The sequence below is a fragment of the Ambystoma mexicanum genome, chromosome 3p (assembly GCF_040938575.1).
Source record: "Ambystoma mexicanum isolate Mex_15411 chromosome 3p, UKY_AmexF1_1, whole genome shotgun sequence".
NCBI lineage: Eukaryota > Metazoa > Chordata > Amphibia > Caudata > Ambystomatidae > Ambystoma > Ambystoma mexicanum.
The window spans coordinates 854849310-854876969 of NC_090925.1; the positions used below are offsets into that span (position 1 = coordinate 854849310).

General features: G+C 45.6%; 1 protein-coding gene across 4 annotated transcripts in view; it reads left to right on the forward strand.

The window, feature by feature from the left end:
- LOC138580996 (enolase-phosphatase E1-like) overlaps positions 1-27660 on the forward strand; it is a 324354-nt gene that overhangs the window by 258435 nt on the left and 38259 nt on the right. Inside the window, exon 2 of one of the 4 annotated variants that reach the window (XM_069651993.1) lies at positions 9967-10061. The exons of the other annotated variants lie outside the window; for them this stretch is intronic. The gene's annotated coding sequence lies outside the window, so the exon portion shown is untranslated. The remainder of the gene's footprint in view (positions 1-9966; positions 10062-27660) is intronic. 4 annotated transcript variants of the gene reach the window in all.

Genomic DNA, 27660 nt, shown 5'->3' on the forward strand with positions numbered 1-27660 from the left:
TGGGGTGCTGGGTTCTGTGGGTCCACCTAGCCCCGATGCTGATCCGGGGCCGCGGGGGGTGACCTGCGTGGTTCTAAAGTCTCTGGCCCCTATCCTGGAGTTGCAAGGAACGCTGGCCGCTCCCTGCTGGATCTCTTCAGCGGTGAGATGGTTGGAGGTGGGGGGAGCGTAAGAGGGGCTGTGTTCCTGGGCCGTTGAGCCCCCTACCTTTGTTGGCCCTGTTAGGTGCTTGCTCAGTTGGGTAGGGGGGGCCTCGGTACTTTTAATTAGCGGGTGGAGCTGGGGAGAGCGGTTCTGGTTTTTGGTTCACCGTTTTGGACCCCTGGGGGGGGTGAGACGCATACACTGCATGACTGCTCTTCTGTGGGCCTGCTGGGGGTTGTAGGTTAGCTCCGGAGTGTTCCCATTGTGTGGATCCAGGACCCGCCGGGTCTCCAATGATGTCCCTTAGGGCGGGGAGGGAGGTGGCGGGAAGATGTCTGCCTCCCCCGGCTGATGGTGGTTGTGGTGCCCTCCTGGTCGGCTGTTGTTTTATAGGGGCTTTGGGGTTGACGTGGCAGGTGCCGCCCTACCTTCGAACAGGTGAGGCACTTGTGCTGTGGGGCCTCTGGAGATCTGCCTCCGCTCCTCGTCGCTGTCGTGTGCCGGGCTGGGAGGGAGCCGTGGCGGCCATGCTGCAGGCCCCGGCTCCGAGCTATCGCTGTTGTCAAGGCGGCGGGGTGGAGGATGCCTCAGGCCACCATCTCCCTCGCAGGCCTCCATGCGGTGCTTCTGATGTTCGGGGGGGGCAAGAAGGCGCCGCTCAGCGGGGGGCACCTCCGATGTTGTGGAGGGGCCGCTTTCCACCTCAGCCCCCGCTGCGGTTCGTGTCGCTGTCGTTGCTGCTGGGTGGGGGATGGGCACCTCCGGGCCCCCAGTGGCGTGTTCAGGCTTTGGGAACGGGTGCAGATATCACCCGGTGAGGGGGGGGAGGGCCACACGGCTCACATGTCCTCTGCTGCTGGTGCTGAAGGGGCTCTCCTGCGTGCTTCTTTGGGCTAGGCGGGGTGAAGGCTTTGCGTCCCCACACTGGAAGCTGCTCCATACCTCTTCTCCTCTGCGGGGATAGGTCTCAGCCGCCGACGGTCCGCCAAGGCTCCCCGGTGCTTGGGCAGGGTCCCTGGGGCTCGGGTAGACGGAGCCCGTGCTGGGACCGATGTAGGTTCCTGGATTGCCATCGTGCCGCCGGGGATGAACGTTTTCCCTGCTCCCGGTGGCTGGTGTGAGTTTCCAACTCCTGGGCGCCAGCCTCCTCAAGTCGCAATAGTTGCCGGCCCGTTAGCTTGTTGGGTTCACGCCGGTCGCCATTTTGATGGTGGGACTCGGCCGCTTCCAGCGTCTTGGAGGGTCTCTCGATCTATGGGTTCCTCGCCACTGTGGACCGCGAAACTTGGAGAGCTTGTGCCCACATACTTCGCCGCTCGGTCCTACTGCTCCGTTACTCGCGAAACTCGCTATCACTGGGGCATTTGTGAATGTTGCATGGCTGCGGCCGGGAGCTCTCACAGAGCCAGTCCGTCCACCATGGCTCCAAGCCACGCCCCCCAAGAAGTACCCATTTACTGGTAATACTGACACTTTGATTTGGGGGAGAGACCATTCTATATAATCCACCCACTACAAGACAAGAAAACACCATTGTATGAGGTGAGGTGAATGGGGATAAGCTGATACTCATCCGTACAGGAAAGACAGCTAAAGCAACAAAAATAGTTGTATTGTGGGCCAAAGTATTAGACTCTGCTACACCACCCAGGGATCCTCAAGAAGGCAAGGGAGATAGAGCAGTGGGATCCTCTCAAGCCACTCCATGATGCACACATTTTCTGCCCCTGATGAATGTCCGGCAGAGTCAAGCCATATAGGACAGAAACTTCTATAAATTGGGCTAAGACTAACCTAGCGTGGCAGATAAGTCTAGGTGACCAACGCTATGAGTAACTAGCTCACAGCAACTTGTAAATCAATGTGTAAAGTACATAATTGTGCATTCGTTTTATACTATTTGATGTAAAATTTGATGTATGGTTTTTAACATTTTCTATATTGAAGTGTATTGTGGAATATCTTTGTTTTATTAATTGTATAATAAAATTGAGTGTTTTAGTTTTGTAAGAGATTGACAACATTGGGAGGGCAATTATTTGTTTCAAAGCTCACCCAAGAGTTCTATGAGGACACTAGTGATGACATTTACTTATGGACCTTTTTTTGGTTTACCCAATACGCTGTAAAGAAAATCTCACATATAGAGGTACAAACCTAAAACAATGAAATTACATTGACTAACATTAAAGCCATTTGGTTCTTACTAATGAGCAGTAAAGATTGTACGTACATTAGATGCTAGATATTAGGTGAGCAGTCATGGGAGAATATCTCAAGAGCATCTGCTCTCCTTTGCAACAGGACATTGCTGTGTAGTATGGGATGGATACCCTGGTTGGATCGACTTAAACCTTCAACATCCCTAAACTCCTACGTTGATAATGGAAGTACTACATTGTGGGTAATAATTTCTGCAATATGTAATAATAGTTGAGTCAGTTACCTGTTGATAGCCCTGCCACTTTTGGTTAAGAATTCTGCCCTAGAAGTAAATCAATATTGCATGATGGGCAGTACAGTGCAAACAAATGCTATGCCACAAATGAACACCTTCCCACAAAACTGCAAGGACACCCGGCAAAGGCCACAGTTGCAGCACTAGCTAATATACCACTAAATTCAATTTAAGTGTCCATCTGGCATTGACATCAAACATTGACAAAACATTTATTAAATAGAACCTCAAATCTGTGCTGACAGGGTGCACAAGCAGTGCTGCATACAAATGTTAGTTACTAATGTACCAACACAACCCTCCTCCCCCACCATCCAGGGGATAGCACTAATTGCTGAACTATTTATAGCATGTGAATATTCTTTTCATTCATTGTGTGGTACAATAACCATAAACCACTTATAAAAATACAATAACAGTCATAAATACAATCCATTGTAAGATTTAATAGTAAGATGAAGTGCTAGTGCAGCTTTAAATGGTACAATAACATCCTACCTTTCTACAGTATGTAGTATAACAATATAAATACAGAGATTACTATTTGGGTTACTCAAAAGCTGTTCACACCAATAATCTGCAGGAACCATTTAAAAACATATTGAACATCAGAAAGTCTAATTTTGAGCAAATGTGCCTTTTTGTTTTTTTAAATGATTGCTGCATCATCCGCAGTTTAAACATTTCCCACCATGCTGCCTCCTATTTTTAGTGCATTTGTTTCCACGTTCTCGATTCAGAGAGCTGAATCGTTTCTAAAAGTAAAAATTGGAAGGAGGCTAGTATACACTGTGACGCAGGCATGGTATCGAGAGATGCAACAGACAACGGATTTCAAATTCAACAGTAGAATCTTTATTAAGTATCAGGATGGTGTAATGTCTAACTTGACCTATAACTATGGTGGGATTTTTTTCTACCTAAGGAAAGTCTGTCTGTAAGTCCAAATCAAGTCTCCTTGTCAAAACCTATGCTTGCCCTCACGTCCAATACTAAATGTAAAGTAGGGTTATTAACTCAAGTGTTCAAAATAAAGTGTGAAACGGCCTCTAGCTCTCTTCCCCAAGTTCAGGATACAGTTCCCACAATTGTATGTTTCAAATATTCCACCAGGACTTAGATTTCCCTCCCCCAAGTTCAAAGGACAGTAGGTTTCAGTATACACTATTCCAATAGGGGTCGGGTTAACCTTCCCCAAGCTCGAAGTACTGGTTCACAAAAGCAGTCTTGCAATGTTCAGCAGGAGCTTAGTGTTCCATTTCCCCAAGCTTTAACAGTTCTCCTAGATTTGTTGGGACTTCCTAGTCTAGGCACAGTTGCCAGACTGCACTGTCCACCCACTAAAGGTCACGCAACCAGTTGCCCTTGCCAAAGCTTTCTATCATCTTGACTTGGGCTTGTTTGGCTGTTCACGATTAATTCAAAACACTCAAAAGTTCATTGGTTGTTCAGCTATCTTTCTTGGCACCTCTTTCAATCTCTAGCCCAATTTCCACTTTGTTGGCTTTCACTGACAGCCTTGTGTTCTATTTGTTCAGTTTTAGTTTTGCCAGTTCGACATTTTTGCTCACACTTCACTGCGCCCCTCGACTGCTCACTCACAGCTTTCATAAACTCTTTTCTGTAGTATTAACAGCTCTTGTTACTTACTGTCCTTAATTATTCAGAGGCTTTGAACACGTGAAGCCTTTTCATACGTGAACACTCTGATACTGTTGTGGTCTTGCTGGACAATGGCAGTAAGCCGGCTCTGAACCACCAATAACTGTAGACCGAAGACGGAAAAACCTTTCTCCCAAGAGCGCAGCCTGCAGGGTAGAAAAGTACCTGCCAGGCCAGGGGCTTGAGCGAAAAGTCAAGGAGCAGCCACAGTACTAGAGGGAAGGAAAACAACAACACAGTATCAATACCAAGAAAGATTCCGGTCCAACACTCCGCAACACCCCCCAGATTACAACACCCCCCAGATTACCCCACTCTTATCTGCTGCGTCCAAGAGGAATGTGAAGAACCTACGAGACTTATGAGGAGGAGGAGGAGGAGGAGGAGGAGGAGGAGTAGAAAAGGAAGAACCAGGTCCCCAGATTCTTGTTCCAAATGCAAATGTCCCAATAACCTTACCTGAACGGCACAAGGGCGCGTCTAAGAGTCGCAACAAATTCAGGTGGAATAGGGATACGATGCTCCAGATGAGCTGTTGGTGTCGGACCCCAAAATAGAGCGAGCAGCAGAGCGTCCAAGGGTCACAGAGTTATAGTTGTGTAGCAGGTGGGTAACCGGAATTGAATACCGCAGAGCGTCCAGTGGTTACCAAGAACGATGATTGTGCAGTGGTTGAATGGCGTAGTACAGCAGAGCGTCCAATGGTAGTAAGAAGAAATGCAGCAAGAAGCAGGAAAGCACACCGGAGGGAAAGTGCAAACAGGGCTCGTCTGTCAAAGGCAACAGCGATCGTCCACCCAGGTGTGGAGGAGAGGAAAGGCAGTGGGAGGAAGGTGTAGGACCGTGCCCTTAGCAAGGAGAAAAACCCCCGTACGGGATAGCGGGTAAGTAGAAAATAAGTGTACAAGTGGAGAACCAGGCTGGTACTGAAGTTTCCAGAAGTAGCAAACAAATCCGAAGGCAGGAGAAAGCTCGGCGTCGGGAAGGAAAAAACCAGTGTACAAATCAGTCCAATTGGGGGAGAGGGAACCAGGCGATGGAAACCAGATAGGATTCAAACAAAATCAGTCCTTGGAGCAAATCAAGAAATCAGGATACCATAAAGTCAAAAATGCATGCGCGACTTAACGTGACAGGAACAACACAGTAAAGGAGCACCTGAGAAACGTGTCTCACTGCTACTAGTAGTGTTGCTAACTGGAAGTCGTGAGGTGCGTCGTTTCTGCATCACGTGACCGTGTTTAGGCAGGGGATGCTGGATGTTGTAGTTCTTTTGTGTTGTCTCTGCAACAAACGCCACGGCAACCTTCCAGAACGTGCTGATTGGATGCGACCACTCCGATACAGTGGATCTTAGCAACTTTCATACGTGCATCGCGTTTCTTGCATTCTCTGAACTCACCTTTCGCGTTGCTGTTTCCTTCAGTTTCCTCGCTCACACGCATTCTTATATTTGAGGTCAAGGTCTCACCACCTCCCCGTCGGACACCTTTTGGGCTGATTTCTCCACTCAGGGGAACAAGCACTGTTTGCCATAACGAAAGGAACCAACACTCTCCATGGCTCCCTCCTCCCGCCTTTACTGGCTCCCTCGCCACGCATACGTACTCTGCTTCACTTTGCGGTCATTCAGCATCTCCGCGTTCCATTCTTCCTTGGCTCCTTGCGGGTTGGGCTGGCCTTCTTTTTGCTTACTTGTGCTCCACCTTTTATACAGCTGAGCCCTATCAAGGGGTTTCAGGTGTGATTCTTTCGCCCGACTCCATTTAGACCAATTACTGGGACATGCCTGACTTTCAGTCCTGCATTCTTCAAGTTCCCTCTTCAATTGGAACGAGGGAGAGGTGCTAAGCCAACCCAAGCAATGGCAGTTTTACCATCTGCTTCAGCCGCCTCAAAACCACTCTGAGGCCTTGACTCACATGACCCTGGTGGGAGCATCTGAACAAATGGCGAGGCATTACTTCAGATGCTTGGGCACTGGAAACTGTAGCCCAAGATTACTGCCTTCCTTTCCTCTGGATCATCTACCGGGGCACAACTCTTTCAAAATTCCAGATCTGCTCATTGTGCAGGAAATGTTGACCCTGCTAGAAAAAGGTGCAATGGAACATGTACCTGTAGCGGAAAGGAACAAGGGTTGGTATTCCCCATACTTTCTGATTCCCAAAAAGGACAGAGGATTGAGACCCATCTTGGACTTAAGAAACTTGAACAAGTTCCTCAGAAAGGACAAGTTAAAGATGGTTACACTTTCCCAAATCCTTCAGGCTCTCCAACTCAAGACTGGATGGTATCATTGGACCTTCAGGACGCTTTCTTTCATGTGCTTATCCATCCCAAGCACAGAAAGGTTCGCGGTTGGCGGTTTTCATTATTAGTTCCGAGTTCTGCCATTTGGGCTGACCTCTGCCCCACAGGTTTTCACCAAGTTGATGGCAGTGGTGGCAGCGAGTCTCAGGAGAGGGGTAATTCACAGCTACCCCTACCTAGAAAATTGGCTGATCAGGGCTCGTTCACCCGAACAAGCCCTTGAACATCTCAGCGTAACCTGCCTCAGCGTAACCTGCCTCTCGCTCCACAGACTGGCCTTCTCTCTCAATTACAAGATGTCCCACGTGATACCAGCTCAAAGACTCCAATTTTTTGGAGTAGTCCTAGATGCATCCTCGGGGAAAGCCTCGCCATCCGAAGTGAGAGTGCAACACATTCTACAGATGGTTTTCAAATTCCAGAAGGCCCACCCACTTCCGGCTTTGATTTTTTATTTTTTTTGAGGTTGCTCGGTCTCATAGCATCCTGCATTTTCCTGGTGCCAGAGGCTCGCCTGAGAATGATATCCCTCCAATTGGCTCTGAGGGCTACGTGGTCCTAGTTTTCAGGCAAAATGTCAGACCTCCTGAAAGTTCCGAACAGAGTTTCTCAGGACTTTCTGTGGTGTGCTTGCAAGGACACCATTCTCAAGGGAGAATCTATTTGGCAGCCATGGCCGGAGAGAACGGTAGTGATGGACGCCTCACTCACGGGATGGGGAGCCCACACCAACGAGCTGACAATCAGCGGTTGTTGGTCTCCATTGGAGTCCAAACTACACATCAACCTTTTGGAGCTGATTGCAATCCGACTAGCGCTGAAGGCCTATCTACCCTCTGTACGGGCAAAGAATGTCCTGATAATGACTGACAACACAGTAGCCAGGCACTACCTCAACAAGAGAGGTGGTGTAGGGTCACTACCACTGTGCAGAGAGGCAATGCAGCTCTGGTTCTGGGCAATTCAGAAGGAATCTCCCTATCATCGGTTCTACCTAGCTGGAAAGTAGAACGTGGCGGCGGACGCTCTGAGCAGACGGAGCACAGTCTCCCACGAGTGTGAACTAGCTCAGGATGTCCAAGAGATTTTTACCTTTTGGGGAACCCCTCATGTGGATCTGTTCGCGACCAGTCGGAAGTGCAAGCTGTTCTGACCTAGGGAATTTCCTCCAAGAAGAGCTCTAGGGGACGCGTTCGTGGTGGACTGGGATTTTCCACTCTTGTACGCGTTTCCTCCACTCCCCGTCATTCCTAACGTGATCAGGAGGTTGAGAAAGTTCGGGAAATCCATTATCCTAATTGCTTTGGATTGGGCCAGGAGTACGTGTTACCCGGACTATCTGGGTGTGTCCATCTGCCCTCCAATGCATCTTCCACAGAGAGGATCTTCTCTTGCAAGAGGAAAGTCAGGTTCTCTATCCAGAGGTCAAGACGCATGGTTTCTGAAAGGCTGAGATAAAAGGATTGGGACCTTCCGGATGAAGTAATGGAGATTTTGCTTTCAGCCAGAAGGCCAGCAACAAAATCTTTGTACTGCTACCATTGGAACAAGTTCAGAAACTAGTGCAGGGATAAGAATGTGGATCCCTTTCTATCTGAAACACCTATCGTGCTTTCTTTTCTGTTACATTTGGCTAATCTAGGGCTCAAGATTGGAACAATTAAAGGTTACTTGGCTGTGCTATCTATTTTTAAGCGCTCTTCAGAGATTCATATTGTAAGATCCCTCTGATTATTCAATTCTTAAGATTGTTTTAACATGCATTGCTTTTGAGCATTTACACTCATACCCATTCACAATTTTGACATAAATGTTTTACTTATTGCAATAACGTCAGCCCGCAGGGTAAGCGAGTTCTAGGCCCTTTCCTGTAAACATCCTCATACAGTTTTCCATAAAGACAAGGTTATTCTCAAGGTAAAACCTTCTTTCTTACCTAAAGTAGTCTCTGACTTACAATTGTCGCAAAAAATTACTTTATACCAACTTTCTATCCACCTCCCCATCCAGGAAAAGAGGAAGAAAGACTGTACCCAAAAAGGGCTCTGTTTTTACTGACTAAATTACTCCAAAATGACCAATTATTCATTGGCTATTCTGGCCCCAAATTGGGTCTAGCAGTTACTAAACAAACCATATCCAGATGGATCATACTGGCTATTTGTGAATTCTGCAGATTAGTGTGCAAGGACCCACCGGAAGCTCTAAGAGCACATTCCACAAGGGGCATGGGCAACCTTTGCAGCTCTTCAAAGAGGTGTCCCAATCAAAGACATTTGTTCAGCGGCCACTTGGTCATCTGTCCATTCTATTGTGAGACATTACTGTCTGGATTCATCTTCCAGTCAGGGAGGACAATTTGCAAAAGTGGTCCTTCATTCAGTACATGATTAGAACAAAAATGTAATTGGTACTCCCACCACCAAATTATTACTGCTGTGGGAGTCTATCATAAGATGAGGAATATGTGGGAGGAAACAATCCATTCGAAGAACAACTTACTTACGCCTGGTAAGCTCTTTCGATTGGATGTTCCTCCCACGTATTCCTCATCACCCCTCCCAGCCTACCCCGCCATACAATTTACATGTTCTTACAGGTTACGCTTTCTTTGAGCCTATGGTCTATGGTACGCCTGGTAATGCCTCTTCAGGTGGGGGAAATACAGAACTGAGGCCAATGGGCACTGCATGCGCTACTTATACTGATGATGTCGACAGTCAAACTGAGTCCCTCGAGGGACATTGACTCGACGAGGCGGCACACAGCGCCCCCTGTCGGAAATAAATTCCGAAGCAGATGAAGTTGGAGATATAGTATCATAAGATGAGGAATATGTGGGAGGAACATCCAATCGAAAGAATGTTACCAGGGGTAAGTAACTTGTTCATCTGGGCAACCACATGGAAGGGCTTTGTGGGAAGCATGTGCACTTATTACAGAGGTAATGTTACACGATTGACTCTGTCAATGCCTCTCTTTTAGTGAACTAGTTGTAAAACTCTGAACCAACCACTAAATGTTGGTCTAAGCATAGCAGGTGACTTAAAAACCAATGCAAGCCCCAGAATACTATTACTGGTAAAAGACATTTGTTATTTATATATTGCAAAGTTGAAATCCTGACTCGAAAGTTTAAATTACTTTACATTTGAAAAACTAAAATATCCTTTCCTCTATATATTATTCTTGTCCATGAAAGATCACCATATTTGGTGTACATCTTATCTGGCCAAAGCCAAACACTCATGCTATATATGTTGAATTGTCATTAATGTTTTCATGCCCAAAATGGTTATTGAATTGACATGTTTTTTACACTGAAATTAACAGAGGCAGAAAAATGCTTTCAGCCCTATATCATGAAATGTTCTGCTTGTATTTTCTAGATTTATGGCACCCACCTAGACCTTCGACTGAAGTTGTGCACACAACAAAATCTTTGAAAGTGGATCATCCAAGCTTCAGAGATTCAGTCTCTAAGGTTCTTTCTTTAAGACAGAAAATAAACTATGGCTCTTTATGTGCATGCGTGACAGGCAAGCAATGTGAATTATAAAACACTCAACACACGCAGGAGCATCCGCACCATTAGAGTCAATAATTAATCCATTTGCACAAAAAATACCAAAAAGACTTGCATGGCGTCACCCCATACAAACCCACTGGAAGATAACATTTCATAGTGAAAAACTATGCACCATACAACAATAGAACTCCACACACATACACACGGACCCGCTCTGCCTGCTTACACATGCAAAGAAGGGTTTTTTTCTTTTAACTTAACTAATCGCACAATACAGCACTTTAGCAAGATATGAAACAAATGCAACATGTAATGTGATGCCCGCAATTCATATAGTCACAGCCAAATGCATAGTATTTTCAGGTTACTGATCAGTCAGAATACACAAACTGAATGTTGGCATGCATCTACCGCACAAATGCCTTTGGAGCCACTAGCAAAATGTAAGTTTGCCAATCGTGCAAATGTAGCATTTATACACACAGACAACTCCATGCAGCACTCATAAATGTAACCTTGCTCTTTTCTCTGTTTATATGATGGGCTGTCTTCTACACACAGTGGCACTGATATGTTGAACTCTTGCACTTGGGCAGTCCTCCAACTCCATTGCTAAAATAACACACATGCACCTAAACACAAACCGCAAAGTAAGACTTGCACAAAATACTACCCAAACGGCATGCACCCTGTCGCCAGATTAGAGGCCTACAAAATCACATATGCGCCCACCAACAAATTGAATTTGAAGTTAGTTTTATGGTGCATCATAAAACACACTGAAGTATCACACACACGTTATTTCATGACAGGGAATTCTCGTAGCCACCGGCAGAGGTTGCTCACACCCCACACAAAATACACTACAGGTCAACAAAGTACATTCTTCCCTTACTGATAAAAGCTATGCTAAATCACAAATGTCACTCTCCCTACTTGATTTAAAATTGTCCATTCATGTTCCACTTGTACAAAAGAATGCCTCACCCACAATACAGATACTATCAATGAGTTTGTTCTCCTAAATGCCAAAACAAATATTAAATACACAGTGCAATTCAAAATGTGCTCTCTTTAGGAGCATTCTAAGGTTAAAATATTCCTACATACAAAAATAAGAGGCGGGATAAAAATTGTTGAACCAATTTACAAGAAGACCTGTCGGGCAGAACAGAGCATACAGGGTAATGACAATTCAAATGCCTGCAAACATTCCAATATTCATTCCCTCATATGCATCAGATTGTTGCAGAGTATTGTGGCGGGTCAGAAGTACGCAGACACTCTGTCGATATTTCCAACAATGGTTTATTAAATAACAAGGAGTCCTATCTCTTCCTATAACTGTGGGGTGTTCCCATATATAATTAACTAAGGTGCTCATCAGTCATCGAGAAATGTCCAAATAAAACAAAGTCCACAGTCAAAAAACTAACTCTATCTGACCCTACCACTATTCTTCTATTTAAAGCATTGAACGTCCCTCCTCCTACTGTCTGCAGGAGGCAGTTACACACCCTGACCTTTGTGTCCCAGACTGTATAATTGATTGAGGGTTTTCAGGATGTGGTATGAACAGTGATGGACCTGGTACATTTAGCATGTCTTTGTCTGAAAAATGTGTCTTGATATTCACTGTGCTGTTTGATTGAGTGATAGGTCTGAGAGTGTTATCCGGACTGTGGTGGCGGCTCTGTAACTATAGTAGGATTCAGCAAAGCTGTGTGCAGTTACACATGTGAAAGATAAGGATGCTCTTTAAAACGCTTTGCGGAGGCATGGAATGAGAAGTCTGACCATACGGTGGTAACGCGTTTGCTATAAAAATTTATTTTGAATGGATTGTGTCCTCCCACGTATTCCTTATCTTTGATATTCCCATATCCAGATTGCTGCTTCGGAATTTCTTTTCCAGTAGAGGGCGCTGCGCGTCGATGTCTGTCGAGTCGATGTCCCTCAGAGGCCTCCTTCTTGATGACGATGTCATCACAGGTATAAGTAGTCGCGCGCAGCGTCCGTTGCTCAGTTTTTCCGTGCTTCATGAGCTTCAGGAACGTACCGCTCGGTTCCGTGATGAATTGAAATTCTTTGTGTTTTTTCTACGAGAACATCCTTCATTTCTTTGTTTGAGATGGCTTCATCTACGCCCCGATCTGGCTTAAAAAAATGCCGAGATTGTGGGGCAAAGATGTCCTGGACAGACCCCCACAGGGTTTGTCTATAGTGCCTTGGGGCAGAGCATCCATGTTCGGAGTGTGAGGAGTGCTTATCGAGGACAGCGAAAGCCTTAGAGCGCAGAGGGAAGTTGGAGGGAGGAAAGACCAAAAAAACTCATTACCCCAACCAAACATACCCCAGACGAGTCGGGACTATCGTCTCCTCGACGAAAGAAACACTCCCTTTCGAGATCTTGGGCGGATCACACCATTCATCTGTGTCGAGACATCATAAAAAAAGACGCTGTAGATCGCCTTCCACATCATCCTCCAGTTCACCGGAGAGAGTAACATGTCCTACCAAAAATAGCTCACCGGCTCAGTGGGAGGAATTTCGAAATAAAATGTTAAAGATGTTTGAGAACGTGGCCTTGCAACCCCCCCCCCCCCCCCCCCTCAGACACCTAAAGGCGATTCCCCAGGACAAAATCCTGGTAAACATAAGAGCCGTGAGTCGTCGACCTCAGCATCACATACTCCTCGAGAGTGTACAAAACCCTCAACTAGAGAAACAGCCTATGTGACGCACAAGACGTCGTCACTGTCAACTCACATGAACTGAAAAAACTGAAAACTGCGTTATCGACTGCAATTTCGTCGAAGGACAAGTAATCGACGCCCCAAACTTCGATCCCTTCAACGCTGCTCGGTTCGGTACAGTCGACGACCCCATCGCAAATGTCAAAGCCACAGTCGATTCTTTGGACAACCACGAGGCCAATCTCGACTCCATCGAGGCCAATGACGTCCACATTGACTGTTACAAGCTTATCTCCACCCATAGTGTCTATTGCTCCTTCGTTAGAAAGAAGTTACACGCCTCTGATTCGCTCAGGCTAATTTAAATCTTTATCCTCCATTTATGAGTAGGGAGAGGATTCGGATGCTGAAAGACCCTTTCGTCTAGAATGTGTGAGACCTTCCCTTCCAGAAGAATTCATCGCAGAGGAGGTCAGATTGGGGGACCTGCAGGACTCATTGCAGGAAGCAAGCGGGATTGATCCTTCCCCAGAGGTGGACTTTAGTAGACCTGATCCAGGAGATCACGCAGAGGGTAATTATAGAATTCTTATGAATAGTTATGGAATATATGGGGTGGTCTAGGCCCACACCAGTATACGAGCAAGATGACCTACTAGACAAGGGACCCCATCATCCCTTTTCACAAGGCCTTGCAGAAAAAAGTGTCCACAAATTGGGAAACACCAGAGGTGATCCCTGCAGTCAGCAAAAAACTGTCAGAAAAATAGAGCACCAACTGCAGACCCTCTGTACTTATCTAAACATGCTATACCAGAAAGCTTAGTTGTTCAAGATGCAACTTCTTCAGGAAAACACACTTCATATCCCACAATCCCACAGGATCATGACGACAAGAAGTTTGATGCCATGGCCAATAAAGTTTTCTCGGCATGTAGCATGGCCCTGAAGTCTGCTAATGCCCCATGCACACTGGCAAGATTCAGCCACATCCTTTGGGAGTGTGCTTCGATGGCGGCTGACCATCTCCCTTAAGGGGAGGAGAGAGACGCTTTCTTGAATATTACCAAGGACGGGAAGGACGCGATGTGGAAGTCCCTCCAAACTGGTCTCGACTCTGTTGACAGCATCAGCAGAGCCATGGCGGCTAGTACCACAATTTGCAGATTTGCGTGGTTACGGAAATCTGGATTTGCTCCTGATGTACAGTTCAGACTTCTGAATATGCCCTTTGACGGCATCCATCTATTTGGAAAGAAAGCTGATGACGGTTTGGAGAAATTGCAAACTTCCAAGGTGTCGGCCAAATCCCTTGGAGCTGCAATAATACAAACTCCGAATCGCCCCACAGGTGCGCCCTGGAGGGGCCAGTCCTTTCGCGATTATTCGGCATTCGGAAAAGGCAGAGGACAGCCAGCTCAAAGAGGCCAGAGACTATTTACCTGTGGTGGACGGGGCAAAGGTACTAGAGCCACAGCATCAGGGGCTACCTTACCCTCAGCCTCTGCGTCAGCTGCCTCAAACCCACTTTGAGGTCTCATATCTCAAGACAGCAGTTGGAGGCAGGTTAACTCAACATCTGAGAGAATGGCAGGCTATTACTTCAGATGCTTGGGCACTGGAAACCATTGCCCAAGGTTACTGCCTGCCTTTTCTACGCACACCTCAGTCATCCACCGGGGAACAACTCTTTGAAGTTTCCAGACGCGCTCCTTATGCAGGAAATTCTAGATCTGCAAGAGAAAGGTGCCATAGAACCGATACCTGTAGCAGTGAGGAACAAGGGTTGGTACTCCCCTTATTTCCTAATTTCGAAAAAGGACGGAGGAATGAGACCCATCTTGGACTTCTAAGAATTGAACAGATTCCTCAGGAAGGACAAGTTCAAATGGTTACCCTTTCTCAGATCCTTCAGGCCCTCCAGCTTCAGGATTGGTTGGCATTTCTGGACCTTCGGGATGCTTACTTTGATGTGCCAATCCATCAAAAGCACAAAGTAGCTGAGGTTCGCCGTTGGCAACTCTCACTATCAGTTTTGGGTTCTGCCATTTGGGCTAACGTCCACCCAAGGGTTTTCACCAAGCTAATGGCTTTTGTAGCAGCGAGTCTCAGGAGAGGGGTGGATTCACGTCTAACCATACCTGGCTGATTGGTTGATCAGGGCCAGTTCCCCGGAACAAGCCCTGGAACATCTGAACCATACCTGCCACTCCCTCCACAGCGGCTTGTCCCTCAACTTCAATAAATCCCACATAATACCATCCCAAAAACTCCAATTTATCAGATCAGTCCTGGATGCATCCCTGGGAAAAGCCTTGCCACCAGAGGTGAGGGCTCAAGACATTCTACAGATGGTGACAAAATTCCCGAATGCCCAACATCTCCCAGCCTTCGACTTTCTGAGGTTGCTCGGCCTGATGGCATCCTGCATTTTTCTGGTGCCACAGGCTTGCCTGAGAATGACATCTCCTCAATGGGCTCTCAGGTCCCAGTGGTTACAATTCTCAGGAAGGATGTCCGATCTTTTACAAATCCCAAACAGAGTCTCACTGGACCTTCAGTGGTGGGCCTGTCGGGAAAACACCTTGAAAGGAGAACCTTTTTGGCAACCTTGGCCGGAGAGAACGCCTCACTCACGAGGTGGGGAGCCCATACTAACGATTTGACCATCAGCGGTCGTTGGTCTCCATCGGAGTCCAAACTACATATCAACCTTTTAGAGCTGAGGGTAATCAGACTAGCGCTGAAGGCCTTCCTGCCGTCTGTACAGTGAAAGAATGTCGTGATAATGACGAACAACACAGTGGCCATGTACTACCTCAACAAGAGAGGTGGTGAGGGTCACTACCACTGTGCAGAGAGGCAAAACAGCTCTGGTTCTGGGCAATACAAGAAGGAATCTCTGTCAGCATTTCATCTAGCCGGAGAGAACACGATGGCGGACGTTCTGAGCAGTCAGAGCACAGTCTCCCACGAGTGGGAACTAGCTCAGGAAGTCCTTCAAAAGATCTGAACCCTTTGGGGAACACCTCAAGTGGATCTGTTCGCGACCTATGCCAACAGGAAGTGCGAACTGTACTCCTCCAGGGAATTTCCCCCGAGAGGAGCTCTAAAAGACGCGTTTGTGGTCGACTGGGAATGTCTACTTCTGAGTTTCCTCCAGTCCCTGTCATTCCTCAAGTAATAAGAAGGTTCAGGAAACCATGATCCTAATTGCCCCGGATTGGGCCAGGAGAACATGGTACCTGGACCTTCTAGACATGTCCTTTTGTCCTCCAATTCGTCTTCCACAAAGAGAGGATCTACTCTCGTGAGAGGGGGGTCAGGTTCTCCATTCGGATACCACGACTCTCAGCCTCCACGCATGGTTTCTGAAAGGCTGAGGTTCAAAGATTGGGACCTTCCGGACGACGTATGGAGGTCTTGCTTTCGGCCAGAAGACCAGCAACCAAATCCTTATATCGCTGCCGTTGGAACAAGTTCTGCAGCTGGTGTAGGGACAAGAATGTGGATGCTTTTTCATGTGATACACCTATGGTGTTATCTTTCCTTTTGCACTTAGCAAATCTAGGTCTCCAGGTCGGCACTATTAAGGGCTACCTAGCAGCGCTGTCTATCTTCAAGCGCACAGCTGAGGAGCCCTCATACTTTAAAATGCCCTTGGTAATCCAATTCTTGAAGGGGTTGACCAATGTTTACCCCCCCAACTCCTTTGTGGGACCTAAATTTGGTCTTAACATTTCTAATGGGTACTCCTTTTGAACCCCTGCATTCGTGCACGTTGAGATTTCTTACCTTGAAAACTGTCTTTTTGGTGTTAATCACATCTGCCAGAAGGGTGAGTGAGTTACAAGCCTTATCCTACAAACCTCCTCACACTGTCTTTCATAAAGATAAGTGTTCTGCAAGTGAAGCCTAATTTCCTCCCAAAGGTTGTTTTCGGAATTTCATATTACCCAGAAAATAACCTTGCCTTTCTTTTACCCTCCTCCTCATCCAGGGAAAGAGGAAGAAAGGCTACACAGACTTGACCCAAAGCGTGTTTTGAGTTTCTATATTAGTAAAGTAGCAAAAATAAGACAAGCTGACCAATTGTTTGTGGGATACACAGGTCATAAGCTGGGCCTAGCCAATACCAAGCAAACCATTTCCAAATGGATTATTCTAGCTATAGTAGAATGTTATAAATTTGCAGGTAAACGCCCTCAAGCATCTGAGGGCTCATTCAACCAGGGGTATCGCAGCTTCATAAGCTCTTCAAAGGGGAGTCCCAGTAAGACATTTGTGCAGCTGCCACATGGTCGTCTGCACACACCTTCAACAAGGTTCTATAGCTTGGATTCCTCCACTAGCCAAGAAACCAAATTCAGGAAGGCAGTATTGCATTCTGTGCATACTTAAACAATGCATTTTTACTCCCTCCTCCTACATACATGACTACTTTGGGAGTCTATCAAAGATAAGGTATACATGGGAGGACACAATCCATTCAAAGGACAAGTTACTTACCCATGGTAACGTTCTTTCGACTGGATGTTCCTCCCACGTATTCCTCATCGCCCCTCCCATCCTTCCCTGCAGTAAAACTCCCCTTGTTATTGCAGTCTGCGCTCTCTCCAGGGTAGTAACCGTCTCATCCTGGACAATACATAACACTTCAAAACGGAACTGAGCAACGGACGCTGTGCACAGCTACTCATACCCGTGATGATGTCGTCATCGAGATAGAGGCCTGCGAGGGACATCGATTTGACTGATGTCGACACGCAGCGAACTCTACTGGAAAGAATATTCCGACGCAGAAAGCTGAATACCTGAATATGGGAATATCAAAGATAAGGAATACGTGGGAGGAACATCCAGTCGAAAGAACGTTACCAGGTAAGAAAGTAACTTGTTCTTCTTCTTCAATGAACAAACCTACCTATCCGTAACTACAGGTGGTTTCCCTAACTCAAACAAACTAAAAACATGGGCAGTGAGGTCTGTGTAGTCCAAATAAAAAGATCACCATCCTAGTCCAAACTCCAATTGTATCCCTACCACTTAAACACAAATCCTAATCTAAGAAAAAAAGAGTTTTCTCTAAAACTCAGGAGAAAGACTCCCTTCTCATGGGTATGAGTCTCTCAAGGTGCAGCGTTCAGGAAATGTTCCAAGGTTCACAAAAAAAGGAGAGGTTCCCAGGTTCACCACAAAAAGAAACAAAGTTCCAGGTGGGGCTAGAAGAATGACTCCCTTCTCCTAGCATGCAACCAGTTCTTACCTTCAATGTCTTTAACAAATCCAGTAGTTCCCTGCAAGGGATTCTTCTGCCCTCTACTTTATCTACCTTCTTTAAGTTGTCCAACGAGGAAGAGGCTTTTGATTTTCTCTTTGGTCTTTCGGAAACCAGTGTGTCTAGAGCAGGGTTGGAACAAAGGATTCCCTTACTCTTCTTTTTAGAAAAGACGTGTGTCCCGTTGGCTTCAAAGGGGCACTGACTCTTAGCGGTATCTGTTGACGAAAAGATGGATGATGACCCCTTGCATACTGTTGCGTATCGCAAAAGGTATCATCTGGCTTTCAGGCATGTGCCCAGGAAGTTGGCTGGTTCCAGGTTGTACACTAGGAGGATACTGTTCTCGCCAAGGATACGCTTGACCCTTGGATCCTATGAGCTGGTCTTTTTCTAGAACAACTTCCAAAGGATATGTGTCCTTGATTTTTGTTGACAGAGGCAGCCCAGGGTTTGAAGTAAGTCTTTTTTGTATATGCTTAGATTTCACTTACATATCCCATGGTTCCCTCCTGGACTTGCTCCCATTCCCGTTACCTGCTCTGGGTGGGTAATGTTTCAGTGGTTCAGCCTGGGGCTGTTCTGTGATATTTTGTTTCTTCCTTTGTTGGAACCCACTTGGCTTCGCAGCATTTGGGTGTTGCCTTTCCAGGTAGAGTATTGCTCTGCACTCCTGGCTGTGTCCTGTGTAATCGCCTCTGCAGCTCCGAGTTAGAGCAGTGCTGGAGGTTTCGGCATCATTCCCGGACCGCACGGCCCACCCACCACAGTTCACATCACCACCACACTTTCACTTGATTTCAATTATGCAGGCTCTCACTCGACTTGCAAGATACACTCTGGGCATCCCACGCTCAGTCTTTCCCACTTCACTTAAAGCAATAGTGCGCTCAAAAATGTTATTGTCTGGAGCGTCCGGGCATGTGGTTTTATGCAAACTGTGATCGATCGTAAAAACATTTCCTATGCACCTTACCTTATTTTTCCTCACTTTTACACATCCGCAATCAAGCAGCGGGGTGCAGCCATCTTGTGCAAATCTTATCAGTTTATCCATCGCCCTAAATTCAAGTGCCCCTGCGGCACTAAATCATATCCCCCGCCCCTGAAGCTGACATCACTATTCCTAGCGATATTCCCCACCTATTTTCATGACGTTAGTGGGCAGCGTAGCCAAATGCGGCCAGTCATCACCTATGTCTTAACGTTGGTTGACGCAGAACCCAGAATATCAACACACACATCCTCTCACAGCACAGAGCGTCCCAAATAGGAATAGAAAACACTATTTTAAAGGTAACCCCAATACTCTGCAATTTGTAATGTGCTTTTATTTCACAATAAACGCTCCGAGAACATCAGACAATTTCCATATTCAACCACATTTTTAATTTCTTTGTTTTCGAACGTCAATTCTTTATCATGAGGCACAGCGTGTTCATTTCGGTAGAACAAGCGCATTGGACACACCATGAATCGCAAGGCTTCGGTATCAGGTTCTTGCTAGACCACTGTAAACGATGTCAGGTTGCTCCTGGTCGCTGGTACCGCGAAAGGGCAGATCGGCACAGAGCGATAGTCCCACAACGTGACACGAAGCCAGCTATTTAGGTGCATCTGTCACTGCCTGATGAAGAAGCCATCAATTGGTATCTGGAAACGATGACATTCGCAGAATAGCAGAATGTAGCTGTGTAAAAAACATAACAGAAATGTGTCTCAATAACCATTCTTTATTCTAATTTATCCATTTAACCATTAATTCGGCACTGTGTGAAAACTAATGATGAACACAAACCAGAAACAATGGAGAAACCGAGAAATCGTAGTGGAAAGTTGGAGTACACGATGTGCTTGAGAGGTTAGTACTGTAGAGTATGTTTAGCTCGCAATGGGATGGGCATGCGGAAGGTGAAGGAAGAATTAGAATAACACATAGACGGCATTTTAACGGAATATTAGCAACGAACTTGGCGTTGGTGCAACGTGGGGGAACCCAGACGTGAACTTCATGCATTGCGGTGCTGGATTGCCCATGTGGGCCAGGCCGGACAAAGACAAATACATACAGGTTGTGTTTGCGTGTCGTCACAATCTGCCCCAACCAACAACCCATTACAATGTAATCCAGCAATTATGGTCAGAAAATGAAACCTTGACTCCTTCGTCCATGAACTCGTCTACAGTAAAACGTCCATTATATTTGGTATTTCCATACTCTTGGCGTAACGCAGAGTGTCCGCTCAGATCAACGGTTTTCATAAAATGAAATTACATGTTCCTTTCTCCAGTTTTGAAATGGTGAACAATCTCATTGTTGCGGGTATTACAAACCTCCAGTCATTCATTCCAAAGCGAATACTCCCTTTCTTCCAAGGACAAACAAAAATTGAACCTTCCTAGGAGTGGCCATGCTAACTTTCCTTTTGGTGATGGAAAGCCACAAATCAAAAACACACTGTACATGATGCGTCGGTGTGAACAGGCCACAAGCGACATCAAACGCAGTGACCTTCACTCCCATGGGAGCCAATAGCCCTGCCGACTAATGTGGAATGTGGAATATTTTTGAAAAACAAATTGTTTGCTGACATCCACCAATGCCGCGCTACCGTGAATACTATTTTACTCTTCTACATTGATAGTGATTTAGTTATTTTCTGACAACAGTTTATTTTCCTCCCATTGTCACATCTGCGTGCGCCCTGTTTTTGTGGGGGAATGTTCTCTGTGGATAACGTGAGACACTGACGAGTCATAAATCCAAGTGCCCTTCCATCTCCACTGAACTTCCCCTGCACTAACAAATGGAGGAGAGGCGTTATATCCCGCCACTCTGCACCATTCTCGTACCTGGCAAATTATGTATAAGCTAAGGTGGAAGACATCTCCACCCTTCAAACACCTATTTGCAACACCCATGTTTCATATATGTGTATTAATGCTGTGCTAATGTGTATACTTTGAACTCTATTCGTGTCCTTCCTAATGCCTTCTTTTTCCTCTGCCCCTCTGGCGAACTGTTCACTCTCCCTCTCCCAGCGCTGCGCACATCCAGTCCCCACCACCTCTGTCAGATCAGTGCGTGTCCTGTTCTCACAGAAATGCAGCTATTCATTTTTGCAAGTAGCGAGTATCGAGTCCTGACAAACTGTGCTCATCCAAGAATGTGACACCAATGCCTACTTCAACCTTAGTACCCCATCCATCTCTGATGACTTACTGATCCCGTCTCCAATCCCTCCCTGCCAGGCCACGGTCCACTGAACCCATGACCCCTATTTCCTTTGAACACATCTGGTCACCATACCCTACCCCCGCACCACCTCAAATTCACCTACCATATACCTAATCTAGAGTGGTCATATATTCTGGTAACACTGTCCCCACTGTGTTTGAAAATGTAAGACTTCAAATGCCGCAAATCAAAGATCAGCCCTTCAATAAAACCCTTTCACGCAGTGTTTTGCTTACAGTCATTAGTTCTTGCATGCCAAGTTTATTTTGCATAGGTCTCATTCCTTAGTGTGAGTCGTATTTGTACGATCTATTTAGACACGTGCATGCTAAGGCAACTGCAGACCCTGCGGTTGCTTTCATGCTGATAGCCATCTGACCCTCCCATGCCCTGATCAATGAAGGACCCCATTTGCATTTGAAGGATGCATTTGAAAAGGCAATTTGGACTTTTTAATATCTTTTGAAATTCAAGTTAAATAGATTTCAAGTGGTCATGTACATTGTGCAAACATTGTGGAAGATGCACACCGTTGGTAATCATTTAAAACGGGAAGTGAACTGTGCAACAAGGTCCGCTTTTGGTGGACAGGGCACGTTTGCAATTTCTTGTGGTAATGTATGAGTCCTAGGAACGAAATCATGATAGATTCCATGAGTATACATGTCCAACACAGTCAAAGTGAGATCTTTCACAAAATGGAATTCCATTTCCTGGTATATTGGCTTGACCACCCATTTTTTGCTTCTTTTTGCAAAGGCCATTGTGTAACAAAGCATCCCAAAGTTTCCTGCAGTTCTCGATCGTTGTCTACCTTTGTTCGCGTTAGGCGCTAATACCTCTAGTAATGTTCGTTAGTGCATACCATCTATGCCGAAATGCAACCTCTTTGGCCTGTACTTTAAACACATATTGTGGAACACCTCCAAATCTCTGGTGTGACAGAATTCTGTGAGACCCTACAGGTGTCACATCTAGATGGTCCTTGTGGCGCAGCTGGCGTACCTGTCCCAGAACCATAGCCTTGTCTACCCGAGCTTTACATTCGGATGTGCCTTTGTTTCCGCAATGAGCGGTCTAGTCTTTTTAAAAGATGGCCGCCGCGCGGTACCCGTAAGCATACTAATGCTAGCTCCAAGAGGAGTCGGGTGCGTTGCAACCCATCAGACTTGTTCCCACGGGTAAGACGCTAAGCCCCTTTCCTGTTCTAGTTCCTGCTCCTCTGCCACCCCATTCTGTCTCTTGTTTCTCCGCTTCTTGGTTTTTGCCTTGGTTTCAGTTTCCTCCTTATTTCCCTCTGCACGGTCTATGTGCCTAGTTCGAGGAAAGTGTCTGTTTTTCTTCCTTCTTCGCTCCTTGATGCTCCTGCTCCCCAGAGTTTTGTGCTCTATGGCTTTTCCTGTGCCTGGATTTCCATTCTTACTTACCTCTTCAGAACCCGTACTCAGTGATTGAGTTTCCAAGGATTCACCCTGGTCTGATCCGGTTCCTCCCAGTTCCACTCCACATCGTCTCCCAGAGGGTTTTTGTGCCTGGCGGCTTTTCCCTCTACTGTCCGGATCTGTTTCTCCTGGATGTCATGACCACAGGTTAGGTTTCCCATACTAGTCCTAAGAGATACAGGTTCATATGGAATTCATGATGCCCTAGCGGGTTATTGATTCTAATTCCCCCATGTTAATGGTTGGTTGGAGTTTCCTTAATGGCCGCTAGGTGGTGCCTCTTAGTCAGTTAGCTAGCGGGTCTAATTGTTTTCATGTGCCGGCTATTTAAGCCCCGCCCATCAGGAGGCTCGCGCTTCGCGTCGTTCGTCTGAGTTCAGATGGAACGCTCGCCCCGTACCTCTGTTTTCTGTCACAGCTCAAATATTCCTTGTCCCCTTAAAATTACTGTTCGTTCCATTAGTAACTATTACTAGATATCAGTTCCCTTCCTGTTTTTTCCAGTTTGCAGTCGCTCCCGCTCCAGTCACAGTCCGTAGTCCGGAGTCCTGTCAAAGCGGTCTCCTCACCTTACAGTCCGTTGCAGTTTCTCTCACGCAAGTATTCCTAGTGATATGCGAATGTATTTGCTTCGTTTGCTGTTTTATCAGATACTTCGAATTGTGTATAAATGTTATTAGGCTTCCTCACGCATTCTATGGTATTACGCTGTCATTAGCGGGTTCTTGCCTGGCTGTGGAGTTTGCTTTGGAAGTTTGTTTCTAGTCAGAAATTTAGGTCACACTCCTGTTCATATTACGCAGAGTCATAAAGTGCCTCCATGTTTACGGCTGAGTAATTCTATGACCCTTCTACTTAGTTTCAGGGGTTTACTATTCTGTCACGCATTGTTGTGAGGAAGTTGGCGAGTCGTTATGTTTCTTCACTGCTCTTTTCAGTATTTTTACACACGCATCTCACCACAGCATATTGCCCCCTTTTAGGTCAAATTAGGAAAGGGCTAACCTTCATTTTGATCATTCCTCTTCCCAGTGATAATTGCTCTCCATCACAGAGCCTATTTAGCCTCTTCCCATTACAAAAGAAAAAAGAAACATTCTCCTGTGTCCCTTCTTCAGGACTTGCGCCCCTCTATTGAACAGGATGGAGAGCTCAACAAATTAAATGCCAAGGTGAGCTATTACTGGTTCTATAGTTACAAGTCTGTTCCTCCTATTTAAAAAGAAAACTAAGGAAGGGAAAATTGTTATTTTCTTCACAGAAATTCCGTGTCTAGCTTTAAGGAAGGTAGCAGTCAGTTGGAGTTCCAGAAGGTTCCCGCAGAGTTCAGGTGAGCGTTACACTGGATCGCCTTCTCGAGCTCCCATATAACCACTTTGGGAAGCCTTTCTGGCGACCGGTGAGGACAGACCCTATCTCCACCAGGAGCGGCTATGGGACAAGAACAAGACTCGAAGGAAGGAGAAAGATACACAGAAGGAAGAAGACCCTTTATCTGCAGGAGAGGACTGCAAGAAATATTACGAGATCAGGTCTCTTGAAAGCGTTTTATCAAACACGATCTTCTAAAGAGCTTTGTGTGGAGGTGAAGATGGAACCAACCACTTCTTGCGTTCCTGTTCTTCCAATAAACGACCATGTGCACATTGGTGAAAATGTTGGTTTTCTGTCCACGAATCAACGTTGGAACAGTGGTGCATCAATGAGTGCCATTTTTCTAACAGAATTTCCGCAAACCCATCAAGTTTTGGAGCTCCACCAAAGATGGTTGCTGGAAGACTGGCAACACTAAAATATTTTCAGAACCCGTTTTTCTTTTACCTGCGGCTCTGATTTTTTTTTTTTTTTTCTTTGGCACCGTGCCATACATCTAATTGATGGCGAATGTTTGGAAACTGCCCTCGCATGGTCTTGGCTATCGAAAGATGTCTGTCAGTGGCTATGAGGTCTATTTGCATTCCCCTCGATTGAAGATGTTCGATGGATTTTATGAAACCATGTTTCTCTATTGCCACTGAGGATTTACATTCGGACACCTGCACAACCTCTGAACTAACAATTTGTTTAGTTTCCATGTCCTGAAAGTGGTATGTGCAGTATTTTGCTGAAAATCTGTGGCTGTCACACTGTCCATCGCCAGCTAGCCTGAACCGCTTCCCAGAGAATGTCCTTTCGATTTGACATTTGTTCAATTTTCCAGGCTTGTCTAATAGCAGGGAATAACATTTTTGTTGATATTTGTAGTACTGCGTTTTAGCAAGGAACTGAAGTCCCACAAATTGACAGAAACTGAACAACATACTAAAAGTACAGCCACTGAAAACTGCTGAATGCAGTTGATTTCCAGCTGGCACTTTGCCCAGCATCGGTTGAGCGGACCATGAAAATGTATGATGGAGGTGGGCACAGGTGGCTTGGATTTTCAGGTTAGTGCCTTGTACTACACGAGTCACAATCGCCAATGGCTCCCCGCATATTTTGCCCCTCACTGAATGCACACATTTCAGCATTAGTATAATTTCCACCAGGCAGCTGTCGAATACAATGTATTTATGCTCCTTTATTAACGAATCGTCCTGCATGATTGTGGATTGTGACTCAACTGTGGTGGCCATTTCGACCAAACTAGGCAAACTGAAGTCGAGATCTTTGGCAAGTTCCTCGGACAATTGCGTTGAAGCTTCAGTCTGTGTTAGTTCAGCTGGTGTTATTTGCACACGAATTGGAGAAACAGTCAACAACAAATGTTTATTGGGTGGACCTTTTTTTGGCTGGTGTAGATTGTGTCAAGTGGTCGTTGAGGAATTCAAATGATTCTTCAGTTTCATGTTCATCTTGTTGAGGTCTCGCATTGTAGCAATGGTCCAACAACACTTTTCTGCCTTCGCCGGTCACATTCAATTCCTTTTCTGGCCATTGGACATAAGCATCTCGAGTCTGCTTATTGACTGGACCACGCTGCACCTCAAATAGTAGTTGCTCCATGGTGAAATCTGTTTGGCAAGCAGCATCTTTGGTTTCATTTGTTGTCTGTGTCTTTATACTTCTTTTCCTTCTGGGCCTCTAGGAGATGGGTTGTAAAAACATGTTCAATGTAAATCACACATACAGTCGATGGCACTTTAAATAAAAAAACAGTTATGGAGAAAACACCAGCCCAAAACACTACGAGAAAACGTACCCTTGTTTTCTTGATTTTCTGTGAAACCGTGGTCCTCTCTGTAACGAACGCACCAGCAAGCTGGTCCACCACCTATGATCTGTGTGCCTCCTCTTCTAATTCCCGACCTTGTATTCATTCCTTGAATAGAATATTCATTAAAAAAAAATAAAAGAAAAACGTTTTTGAAATTAAAATCTTTCATCGCACAAATCGCTTACATACATACCATCGTAAACAGTGTACATCATTTAGTCAAAATATACATTTCTAATTTCACCTGATTGATGCTAAGTGCAAAAAATACTCATTGTAATGTTGCCCTCAAACATTTTGCAATGTATTCAGCATTAGGGAAAATTAGTAACGTTGGGACTGACAGGATAAAACTGCGAAAGAATGCACATGTATATGAATGTCACTGTCTGATAGTATTCTATGTAGGATTTACTTTCTTTCCTTTAAGGGAACTGTCAGTATGCATTCCTCATACTCTGTACCAGCTCCAAAGGATGATATAATTGTAGTCGAAGTACCAGCATCCCCCTGACAATGGGATGCAGACCATGGAATATATAAAGAGAAACCCTTCAATGACACATAGTGTAACCAATTGACCGGATACATAAAAAATGTCATATTATTTGAAATTGAAAGCATAATGCATTCTCGTAGTTGAAAAGTAAAAAAAATAAATACCTGTTAGGCACTAGAAGTTGTTGTTGACTCAAGAAAAGAAATGGATGCCGTTTCTTGCTCCTTCATTTTCAGTGCATTGTCACATATGATCTTCTGTATATCTGTAGGGCTCACCATTGGTATACTGTACGTGTCAGTGTTGTCACTTGCAAGGGTCTGTGCTCTAGTTTAGTTTATTTGTAAGGCGCGCCATGCCCTGGAGCATCAGGGCGCACAAGACAAGAATATGCTCAACTTTGTTACAGGTACATCTACATAATCATAGTACATTCTACAATAAATAAAATATGTACAGGTACATGTGCATGGTCATAATACAGTATACAATAAGCAAGAATGAGCAGGGCTGGAGCTAGGTCCAGACAAGTGGTGATAAGGGTACAGGAATACTTAACAATGTGGAGGTAATATACAGTGGAATAAGTACAGTAATATACAATGGTGTAAAATACAGACCGAGGTATCAGAGCTGGGGCATGCAGGTGGATCGCCAGTAGGGGCAGTCAGGTCAGATTAGTTAGATGTCATTGGCTCTCAGCCACTTGGTCAAATTTTGCCTGAATTTCGCGAAGGGCTGGGGTTCTCTTATGTCATGTGGTAGGGAGTTCCAAAGCTGTGCTGCTTTGACTGCGAAGCTATGTCCTCCAATAGTGGCACGTTTAAAGCGAGGGACATAGAGGCAATTCGCATTGACCGTTCTTGTTGGTCTAGGTGAGGTTCTTAAGTGTAGCCTGTCCATGAGGTAGGGTGGTGCCATGTTATTGAGGCACTTGTGAGTAAGGGAGGCAGTTTTGAGTTGGATTTTGTCCTGAGTGGATAGCCATTTATATTCTCTTCTTATAGAGGATGCTCTCCTAAAAAAAAGGACATGTCAAGCATGCGATTAGGAAAAGATTATGCTTCTCTTGACGGGCACTATGGCATTGTTTTCTATGGTCATAATTACTTTCTATAATGCTCCATAAACCAGGGACAGATTTGTAGTAAAATCTGGTAATGTTAAAAAATAATACAATCTTGTAAATATGCATTTCATCATCC